Genomic DNA, 12912 nt, shown 5'->3' on the forward strand with positions numbered 1-12912 from the left:
AAAATCAGCGAAAAGCAAATAAACATTGACTGCCTTTCTTTATTTACATATGAGTTATAGCAGGCTTGACCTATTTATCCGAAAATTTAAAAAGTCAAATATATAAAAACTTACTTATCGAGAGCTAAAATTGTGGAGTGAAAAGATACTCTATTAATAATGCAATTATAACAAAAAAATCTTGATTTTAAAATTGAATATAATGAACATGGACACCGCATAAATTAAACAAAAACGTATTGTAATAATGAATGTCATAACAGTGGAAATTAAATGAAGTTTGATTTCTCTATTCGCATATAAGCTATAGCAATCCAGATCCATGTATCGAAAGTTTGAAAAATCTTTGTATATGAAAATTTCCTTATCAAGAGCTGAAATTATGGAGAGAGAAAAGACTCAATTAATTTGAAATTATAACAAAAAGTATTGATTTGCTTATTGAATTGTTAATGTATATGGAAGCCACTATATTTTATACAAAAATGGATTTTAATAATAAATGCCAAAATCATTGAAAATCGAATAAATTTTGATTATGTTTCCTTATTTACATATAAGTTACAGCAGGCTAGATTCCTGTATCTGAAAATTTAAAAAGTCTAATATATAGAAACTTCCTTATCAAGAGTTAAAATTGTGGAGTGAAGAAATACTTTGTTAATCGGAAATTATAACAAAAAGTCGATTTGAAAATTGAATATAGTGAAAATAGAAACCACACAAATTATACAAAAAAATATTGTAGTAATAAATGCTAAAATAAGTGGAAATCAAATTATATTTGACTATGTTTTCTTACTTGCTATGAGTTATAGTAGTGTATACGTATGTATCGGAAAATATAAAAAAAATTAATACATAAAAACTTTATTATCAAAAGCTAAAATTGTGGTGTTAAAAAGTCTAGATCCATGTATCCGAATATTTAAAAATCTAATATATAAAAACTTCGTTATTAAGAGCTAAAATTGTGGAGTGAAAAAAGACTCCATTAATTCGAAATTATAACAAAAAATCAAGATTTGAAAATTGAATATACTGAATATCGAAACCACTACATATTATACAAAAAAGGATTGTAATAATAAATGCCAAAATCATTGAAAATCAAATATATTTTGACTACTTTTCCCTATTTACATATGAGTTGTAGCAGGCTAGATTCATGTATCTGGACAGAAATTGCGTCATATTCATTCTCTGTGTCTCTTGTCAAAAAACAATGGCACATGATAAAAAGTTAACAAAAAGTCTAGATCAATGAAGCAGATGTTGAGGAAAAGTGAATACAAATCTTCACACGATGAGCATCCGATGGTGGCCAAGACGAATCATCTCTGTTCAACAGTTGTAAGGAAAACTCAATAACAAAAGGAGGCTCAATAAATACAGTGGTGGACATATATGCATCATCATAATCACTATCAATACGAAAGGAAATTATGCAAAAAAATTAAAAAAATTAATTACAAATTATCATGTCATCTATACAAAATCAAAATAAATTGAATCCAGAAGAATTAAAAAACAAAACACTAAGATTACTTTTTGCACAACACAAATCCCAACACGAAGAGTTAAAAATGATGTTCAAAAAATAATCCCAATTTCTATATCACAACACAAATCTTTCATTTGCACTAAAGTGTTCGAACCTTTTCTCAAATTCCTGGAACATGAAATCAATAGAAATCGTGAGGACGGATCTCTCAGCTTTTCTCTGTAGCAAATTATCAAACACGTTAAATACAAAATCATGTACTGATTATGGTACCTGCAGTGTTCAAACAACAAACTTCAGAACCCGTTCAAAAATAATAGAATGAACAAATATACGCAATGTAGCAAATATTGTAAATTAAGATGGAAATAGTGCAGACTTATTTCACGGCCAATGGTGTTATTCTCTTTTTGACTTCGAAACATCATCCTTTGTCGAAGCATCGTCGCAAAAGGACTTTGACGGATACTACCTGATGCATACACGGATCAACGCGATTTGTGCAAGATAGTACAATTTGATTATACAATATAGTAAATAAGCGCAAAGCAAAATCCGTGGATAGAGAAATTAATGTGTAAAGAAAGCCAAGATCAGTAGTACTACACCAAAATCCGACCGAGAACACAAATCAGTTCGAAAGCCAAGCAAGAAAACATACTCGTCGCGATTACATGCGTGGAAGAAAGAATGATTTCGAATGTGAAATCCAACTAATCTGCTTTGATCTAATAAGAATATCATATGCAAATAAGTAGCAAAGCTTAAATCTAAACTGACGTCGTGATTAGTGGCACGATTCAAGGATGTGTGATTAATGCTATTTTTAAATTCTGATCTTAATATGATGATCCTGATATGATTTGAATGAGCTCGTAATGAGTGGCTTGATCGAAGGGATTGCATTCAATGCTGCGCTACTGATATGGTATGAACATGGTGCATATCCAGTATTATCCGGGTCGGGTCAAATAAAGATCCGAAATATCTTTTCATAGTGTTAATTTGAATGAGGAAGATGCTGGGTCGATCCAGAGCTTAATGGGTTGATTCAAGGGCATGTGAAATTACCATATCAGCCTTAAAAAATGACTCATGCTTTAAGAAGTATATAGATTTCTTTATGCATTTTAAAAGACATTAGTGTTCCTCTGTAAAAGACATCAATTTTTAGTATAGATCGTAGATTTTTTTTTATCAAGATTCCATTATGGGTTTTATTAGATTAAAGATGATTTGTGTAAATAGCATGTAATTATTCCATATCAGCGAGCATTTAAATGTGATTCTATTAACTATTCCTACAAAATTCAAATGAATTTCTATATATATTTAAAAATATTTTAACTATTTAAATATTATTACTCTAGTAATGGTATGTAATATCTTTGATAAAATTCAATTATGTGTTCTTATAGCACACTTAAGAGAATTTTAAATTACATTAAAGATTATTTTAGAGAACTTTTTTTTTACGAAGGATTTTATAGAACCTAGTTGAATTTTAATACAGTTATATTCTCTTAAGGAGTCTACTTGATTACCACCGTACTTATCATTTTTATCTATAAAAGAAAAGTTGTGGAAACAAATTACTAACTAATTTCTCATTACCAAAATGAAATATAATAAATTAAGATTTTCATTTATTTAAAACACTTAAAAGAATCTCCCGACAAATAATATTTCTCAAACAAATAATTGTGTATTTATTTTAATACACAAATATATTCTCTCAAATGTTTTAAATAATTGAATTTTACTACAGTTATATTTCTTTTAAAGAATCTTCTAATTACTGTCATATCTATCTTTTTAAAATTAAATATTAATATAATTATATTCTCCTTAAGAATTACTAATTCCCGTCATATTTATCTTTTTATCTGTAAAAGAAAAGTTGTGGAATCTAATTACTAACTAGTTTCCCATTATTAAAATGGAATATAATAAATTACAATTTTCATTTATTTAAAACACTTAAGAGAATCTCCCGACAAATAATATTTTTATAATAAATACTTGTGTATTTTATTTTAATACACAAATTTATTCTCTAAATTGCTTTAAATATTTGAATTTTATCATAACTATATTCCTTTAAAAACATCTACTAATTAACTTCATATTTATCTTTCTAAATAATCGAATTTTAATAAAATTTGTATTTTTTTAAAGAATCTATTAATTACTGTCGTATTTATAATTTTTTATCAGTAAAAGAAATGTTGTGGGATCTAATTACTAAGTAATTTCACATTATTAAAATATAAATTAATAAATTAATATTTTTATTTATTTCAATATTTCGTTGAATTACTACATATTATAATATGCTAAGATTCTATATATGTACACTTAAAGATTCTTGTAAAAATTATATATTTATATATTAGTTTGGGTTCGGAACTTCACATGAAAAGAAATTCTCATTTATGTATTAAATTTTGAAATTACTTTTGAACACGCACAACTATGCGAAAAAACATGTATTTAGATTTAAATCCTAGAAATCTATGAAAATTATAGCGTTCTGCGGAACCCTAATGGTTCTATGATTCTACTTTAAGCATTGGTTATTTTTTGAGGCTAGCGCGACCCTATAAAAATAACATTTAGTAATAGATTTTAGTATATATAATAAATTATAATTCAAATTAAATTGAGATTCTTTAAAATGTTCTGAGATTCTTTAAAATGTACGCTCAAATATCGAAGAATGGATATAGTAGAATTTTTAAATATTTATTTATAAACTTGACATAAAACATCTATTTTAAGTAATTGAAAGAATATTAACACAGTGAACTATATTTAAGTTTTTTTTAAGGAATCTCAAAATTTTATTATTGAAAAATAATACTAACTTAATTTATATTTATAGAGCACTTTATAGAATTCCTAACAAGAAAACATATAAGTTTGCTATAATAGATTTCACAAGTTAATTCTGTAACTAAATACTTATATAATATTTTGAAGAATATTTATTAGAAAACTAAATATTTATACAATATTGAAAAGAAATATTTCATGGATAATAAAGTATTGATTTATTAAACGTGATATTTACACAATATTTGAAAGAATCTCAGATGAAATAAATATTTTCATCATGGTCAATCTTTTGAAAATTTGAAATTTGAAATTCAAAGTTAATATACATTGAATGTTCTCGTTGATTGATTAAGATATGGAGAATATAAATAAGGAAATCAATTGATTATGTTAATCAAATCATTGGTCATAAATGAATATTTGCCCAAAATATATTTTTTATTGATATCCGATTATACCCTTTACTAAATCATTGATATCTATATTCACTAAATCTTCTAATTATAATACCCATTGGATTAAAATGACTGATCTACGGTAGATAGGCTAGTTCCCTTGGTTCTCACGATAAAAAAGTTCTCTTAGGATCTTACTCCTATATATATATATATATATATATATATATATATATATATATATATATATATATATATATATAGGCAAGTGCTCAAATACAAACTCCTTAGTGTACAAACGTACAAACAATCACTAAATGACTTGAACACAATCACTAAATGATTGAACATAATCACTAAATCTATCAGGAGGGTCTGATGGAGAGATAAGGGGAGGGGAGCACTTACGGGGCAGCATAGCCGAGTGGTGGTGCAGCGCGGCCGGCGGCAGCCGCGACGCCGGCGCAAGGGCAGTGCTAGAAACACGATTGAGGGATAGAGACACGATTGAGGGAGATGAGAAAAGCAGTGGTGAATGTGTGTGTTTGTGTGTGTATAACACTAATCGGTGAGGGAACAACCAGAGAGAGAGAGCCGCTAGCAGTGGTGGTGGTGGTGGTGGTAGGTGGTGGGTGGTGGTAAGAGAGAGAGAGAGGCGCTGGGCAGTGGTGGTTGGTGGTGGATGTGGAGAGAGAGAGAGAGTGGCGCTGGGCAGTCGTGGTGGTGGTGGGTGGGGTGGTGGTGGTGATCGGAGGTGATTGTGGTGGTGGTGGTGATGGATGTATGTATGTATTTGTTAAATTAAAATATGCTAATCACTAAATATTATTGTCATAATCACTGGTTTGTACGTTTGTACAGTAAGGAGTTTGTACTGGAGTAAGACCCTATATATATATATATATATATATATATATATATATATATATATATATATATATATATATATATATATATATATATATATATATATATATAGGAAAGTACTCAAATACAAACTGAATTAGTGTACAACTACAAACTTAATATAAGCCCTTTTTTATAAGCAGAAATATTATAAATAAGGGGATAAACCACCCCATCCAAAAGGGCTGAAGCCTTACAGAATCCATCAACAAATATTCAACCCCTCAAGCTGCAGAATTTCTAAATAACTTAATATTATAACTGATAATATTAATACTAGGGAGGCGTAAGAACAAACGCAACTGCAGATCGGATAGTAAGTCATCAGTGGATGTCCTAGAGGTCATTGGCCAGAGCCACCATCTCAAGTCTTTCTTTTTCGTCTTCACTTCTACTGCGTCCTCGAGCCATTCCTCTTCCTGCTGCTGTTGGGCCAAGTACTCATCTTCGTCGATCACCATGAAGCCCCCTCCGATAAAGCCCAATCCCATATCCAAATGCCACAGTTCGCTCACCCTTCCAAAGGACCTGTAGACCCGAACCGCTTTTGTTTTTGTTGCCGCCCCATCCTCAGCAAGAAACCTAGCCACCCGCTTTTGGCTCTCCACCACCACGCGCCTTCTGAGCACTAGGGTGGGATCCCTAGTCCTTTGGATGAGTTACGGAACAACACCAGAGTGACGGGGATCCACAAACCAGCGCCAGTCTCTCCATTCCCTCAGCACCTCGGATGCCTCCGTTTCCACCTCGACAGCATTCTCCCTTATCTTATGAGCAAGTTGAAGCCCAAGCACCAGGGCCCATAGCTTATTACCCTCTGGTTGATATGCCCTAAGGTGCCAGTGATCATCTCCAGGATATGACCTTCTGAGTTGCAAATCACGACACCAACCCCAGTGGTGTTGCCATTAGGGATTGGCGGGTCGTAAAATACTGAATGCACGTTCACATTGACGAACCCTAGTTCTGGAAAAACCCATCCAGCTTTCATGTTGCTCTTATTTTTTTAGAACGAATTTGTGAAGTGAGTTAGAGTTGAGGGGTTGGCTGCATATAAAGTGTGGTAACTATGGGGCGTTCCCAACCCTTGCACTCCCCCATGCATTTAGATGTAGGGTTTAACTATTTCATTGGCTGAAACAATCTCGTGGTTCTTGGAAAAGTGAGAATTAATTAATACTTTGCTGCATGAGATACTAAAACTAGATACACAATTTTCTTTATGTCAGAAGTAAATAATATCAGCTACCAAATGATTACTTCTGCAGAGTATGTTGGAGGAAAAAATAAAAATGGATTTAAAAGCTAATTAAAAAAAAACTCTTTTGGATATCTTCTTTTTAGCACCATGCATGCAAAATTAACGTTCTCTGCCTTCCTTGAACTGCCAATTCATTTGCTGAGTTTATGTTGTCTCTGGCATAAACTAACTTGAGGAAATTATTTGACACTAGATTGAGCCGGTCTCTATTATCAAGCTTTTTGGTGTTACCCGCTCTTTGGCTCTGGAATTCCTCAACCAGAGATAGGCAATCAGTTTTGATTTGTAGTCTGCTTTGAACTGATCTATGTGAAATAAAAGATTTGAACACAAAAAGAATGGCTTCTCTTTCTGATTCCTTAGGTGATATAGCTGAAGAAGGTCCTGAGAATATGAAAAGCAGATTGCCTTCTCTATCTAGTATATAACCTCCAATGCCAACTGACCATGTAGAGTTTGTATATTTCCATGACCCATCTGTGTAGGTCGAGAATTCAGCATTTCACCAGGTTGAGTCTTGCATCAATTCTTCTTTTCTATGAAGAAGGGTAGCCCTTGAGGGATTGACTTGCCAAACATTGAATAGCTCATTGGAGAAATTAAATTCTGCTCCTAAATTTGATCAGTTGTGAGGTTGTTCTTAGGAGTTCCCACTTGTATTGAAGATCAAATTGTTTATTCTTAACCAGAGAGACCATAAAACTACAACAACAATGATCCTCAAATGTAACCTGCAATTCATTCCCTAGTTTAGCCTTCTGAGATGAGTCTAAGGCCCACCAATTAGCCACCATGTTTCAAATGGATTTAGCTTCTATGTTGCACCAGAAAATATGTCTTGTGGGTTCAGTGACCCCTCTACATCTTGGACACTCTGATGTAATATCAGGGCTCAATCTGTTATGTAGTAGTTCCCTAGTTGGTAGTATACCATATTCCATTTTCTATATAATTAAGACCTGGATTTTGTGAGGTAGTTTGGCCTTCCAGATTAAATTCCAATTGCCATTAAACTTGGGGTCCAAAGCCCCTATGATGTCAAGGCATTCTTTAGATTTGAAATTTTTTCCACTAGGATTCCATAGTACTAGATCTTCCTGAGAACTGAAATGGATGGTAGAAAGGAAGGTGTCAATTTCCTCTACTTGATTTAATTCCCATGATCTGAGAGGTCTCTCCCAACAGATGTTATTAGTCTTATTGTCCTCCTAAATGGAACAAACCTCTTTCAAGTTATGACCTTTGAGGTTTGAGATCCCAAAAAACCTTGATAATTTAAGATACAGTGGTCCCAAGGGGCACCGGTTATCCTCCCAAAATAGAACTTTGCAGCCATCTCCAATTTTCCAACTGAATTTAGTAGGAACCATTAAGTTTGATATTTCTAGAGAAGTAGCAAGACAACTTATACCTTGGATTATTGCTGAAGGGCTGCTTAAGTTCAAGCATTGAGAGATGAATCTAATCTAATGACCTCTAGAAGTCATCACACCAATTAATATACACCCTCTCACACATGATCCACAGGATCCCTCCATTTTTAATTTGAATTTTTTCGTCAATCGGTGAATTTTGTTTGTAATCCGATTTCAATGTATTTTTTAATATTCCAATGATCAATTTTTCATATCATACATACTATATTTCGATACAATTTAGAGATTTTTTACTTTTAGTTGTTAATTTATACTGTAAGAAGATTTATACTAGAGTAAGACTCTATTTATATATTCAATCAGATTTTGAACAATTTGATAATTAACTGAACAAAAAGATAGTTTTTAGTTTCAAGATAGTTGATTTGTATTCCATCCCTGATTTTCTTATATTTATATGAATATAGGAATTACGTTGATTACCCGCTTTTTAAACTTGAAGATTTTATCTACTGCTATAATTCGATCTGGGCAGCTCGCGAGCTCGTCCGGCTCGAACTCGTTTTGGTGGGTTCGGCTTGGCTCATTTGGTTAAACGAGCTCGTGTAGCTAAACGAGCCAGCTCGGCTCGACTCATGAAAATAAACGAGTCTAGTTCGGGTAAAGATTTAGACTCGTTTTCTTAAACGAGCCGGCTCGGCTCGACTAAATAAAACTTGACTCGAATTATGTCCGGCTCGAAACTCGGCTCACCCGGACCAAATAACAGCCCTAATTTTATTCTCTCACTATAGAAACGCAAAGCGCTTGATATAAAAAAAATCGATTTCGTTAAATAATTTTTTTTTTTAGACAACTTTCTCTAAAACATGCTTTTCGAGGGACCGCAACAAACAAGAGAGTGAAACATGTGCATGTCATTTGTGAATTTGCAATAATTGTGCTCATTGTTTTTCTACAAATATGCATGTTAACAAATAAATTAATACTGGTCCTAAACCGTGCGAAGAACATGGTGGTGTATAGTCTCAATTTATTATTTACAAAATTTAAACATCACTTATCCTCTAGTATTATTGGATGGTAACAATTTTTTTATATGATTTTTTTAGATAATGAATTGAAATTTAATTAGATTATATTAGTTGATTGATTATATTTTTTTCCTAAAATTTATCTCTTACAATAAATTTTTATGTTATTAATCGACTGGTTAAATAATAAATATTTTATTATCTGCATGTAAATGATTTTCAAATACTAATATATAAATATTAATATGTGATTACGTATTTATTAGTTAGTTTTAAATTTTATTTTTCATAATATATATTTTTTCATTCATAAGAAAGAAGAAATTATTTATCTTGTATGATTTTCTATTTTGTTTCGGAGTAGATTGCCTTAGAATTAAAGAAAAACATTTACATGATGGTTTCGCTTTCTGTTTGTGTTGGAGTAGTTAAAGAAGATTTATTCTTCGAGTTTGTAGCAAAACAGTGAAATAAATAAATTATTTATTTTGTGAAGTTAAACTACAAGTGTTTATAATTTAGTCTGCATCTCACTATGTTGATATACTAAATCTTTAATTGGTTGTTAGATTAAGATTTGAATTTATTTGTATTGCATTCAAACCCCCCTTCTGCAATACATTCGAGAACCAACAAGTCTTGTAACATGCATTATGATAGGACAATCCCAATAGTGATGTTTGAAGACAACATAGCGTGCATTCAACAGTCAGAGGAAGGCTATATTAAAAGTGACAAAACTAGACACATATCACCAAAGTTTTTCTTCACACATGATCTCAAGAAAACAGAGAGATTGAAGTTCAACAAATTCGTTTAAGTGACAATCTTGCACAATATTTGTTTACAAAGTCATTGCCACTAACAAATTTTGAGAAATTGGTACATAAGACCGGGATGCGTCGACACAAATATTTCAAATAAATTTTCAAAATCGATGTACTCTTTTTTTCCTAAGATTTTTTTGCTCAAAAGGTTTTTTCCTAGAAAGATTTTACGATTTTTTTAAAATGGACATCCAAGGAGAAGTGTTATGAATGGATGTCTCTAGAAGTCCAAATATTTAGTTTTCCAAACTCTTGATCTTTCAAGTTCCTAGACTTTTGACCTTACACATACTTGTAACATCCTCTAAGCTTATAAATAGGCTTCATATTTGTCCCAAGCAATACAACTTATTTGCTATTCTCCTCTTCTCTTATATATTTCTAACAGGAAGGATTATTATTGCCCTATTACTTCACATTGTTTATTTTTCAAAAAAAATTTCCTGAATAAAAGCTTAACATCTATATTTTTATTTAGAAAAAAAATTGAAAAATAATATGTAAAAACACATTTTTATTACACCTCAAAATACGTGAAAAAGTCAAAACGACTATATTTAGGAAGTGGGAGTACAGTTAAACCTCGACTAAGTAATATCCGATAAAGTAATAACCTCGCTTAAGTAATAAATTTTGTCGGTCCCAACTTGGGCCAATGTCGTAAAGTAATATTTTCGCTAAAAGCATAAGATAATAAAAATTTAGAAATTCATTAAAGGCCCAGGTAATATGTAAGTAATAATTCATGAATTATATATATATATATGAGTTAAGTTCCATGTAGTCCACATATTTACTGTAGTACCGTAGACCACGTATGTTCTGCAACTATAAAATGACATAAAAATATTGCAAAATGTATGAAACTTGTTATTTTGTGAAATACATTCTATAAATATCATTATTTCATGAAAAATATTGAAAATCATTTATGTTCGACAAGTAGAACACATATGTTCTGTAATATGTAAATATGTTCTGCAAACTTAACATGTTTTGCAGAATAATGTGTTTTTCACTATTTAATTTGTAGAATGTTTAGGATTGTCAAAATTTTTAACAAAATAATGATGTTTATAGAACATGATTTGCAAAATAATACATTTTGCAATGTTTTTATGTCATTCTATAGTTGCAGAACATACGTGATCTATGGTATTACAGTAAATATGTGTACTACATGAAACTTTGTTTATATATATATATATATATATATATATATATATATATATATATATATATATATAAATTCATAAGTCAATCCTTTTTAAAATATGAATATACTGTAGCTTGTTTCTTCTTTCCACCAAGACAAAAATTAACCTCATCCTTGACTTTATGTAAAGGATAAATAACTCGGGTATGTTTTGCTCATGTTATAACATATATACTCTATCTAGTGCATGCATGAATTTAGTTTTCACATATGATTAATTATTATAAAAGTAATTTTAAATCAAATACATTGCATTTGACTGAAATTTGTTTTTAAAAATAATGAATTATAATTTATAAACATATAGAAATTCGGTAAAATAATAAAATATTACTTTATTGATAAAGTAATAAATTATTATTATATCGATAAAATAATAAATTCGGTAAAGTAATATTTTTTCCCGGTCCGAGAGGTATTACTTTAAAAAGGTTTAATTGTATTGAATTGTGCAAGACTTTGCAGAGTCAACGGCGATCCATTTTACAAAAAGAAGATGGAAATCAATAAATTCGAGACCGGTGTGTTTCAATTGTACTTCAGATGCAAAGAGAGGGTGAAAGTGACGCAGGACCAAACTAGAGTTAATGATAAAACCTAAATCTTTTGACTCCATTTATTGTGTACGCGGATATACAGGTACTATTGGCAATGCACAAGATATATCGGTCTCTCCCGTTTCCGTATTCGAAAATCAAATACTACTCCCTATACTCCCTATATGCCGATTAATAATATATGTTGAAGTACAGGGACATGACAGGAATTTAAATGTTTTAACAAAGTATAGTCTTATAATTATTTTTTAAATTTTTTTTCTATATAAGAATATAAATTCATAATTTTTTATAAAAAAATAAATTTTACACACAAGTTATAGAATTATATTTTATTAGAGTTTTAAAATGTGCGGCGAGTAATGAAAAATAAATATATACAATTGAATAAGACACGGAGAGTAATTTTATTATACGATCATTTTAATTGAATATTTGAGAATCAGATAAATATTCAAATTTTAATTGAATATTTGAGAATCAGATAAATATTCAAATTTAACTAAGCACTAAATTTTAAAATATGTGGCTACTTAAATATTTGGAGTATCTTGACTTTTATCCTAGGAATTTTGTTATATGAAATGGATTCTGATTCTCATTTAATTCTTAGACCGGTTTCTTACCTCTCTCATTCTCATTCCCGCTAATCATTCGAACATCTCCTAAATTAAAGGAGGAAATTTTCGAGTTCGTAACACACTGAATATTCGAAAGTTCATACAACTACTCGGAATTTTAAAACAAACAATTTTACTTATAAAATTCGATGACGGTGTCGACGGATGGGCCATTGCCATATCATTGTAGCGGTCAACTTTCATTTCACACATGACTTGGTACACTGCTACATCTGGTGAGAGTGAATGATTTGATGATGTTAGGAAAATGTGGCCGAGACTTTGTGTTCAAACGTGGAAATAACTTGCTGTTGTTTGCATGTGTGATGTGTCTTGTCAGGGTGTCGTGAAAAGGTTAAAGTGTGTAATTTTTCTACG

This window comes from Daucus carota, chromosome 2 (genome assembly GCF_001625215.2).
Source record: "Daucus carota subsp. sativus chromosome 2, DH1 v3.0, whole genome shotgun sequence".
Taxonomy (NCBI): Eukaryota; Viridiplantae; Streptophyta; class Magnoliopsida; order Apiales; family Apiaceae; genus Daucus; species Daucus carota.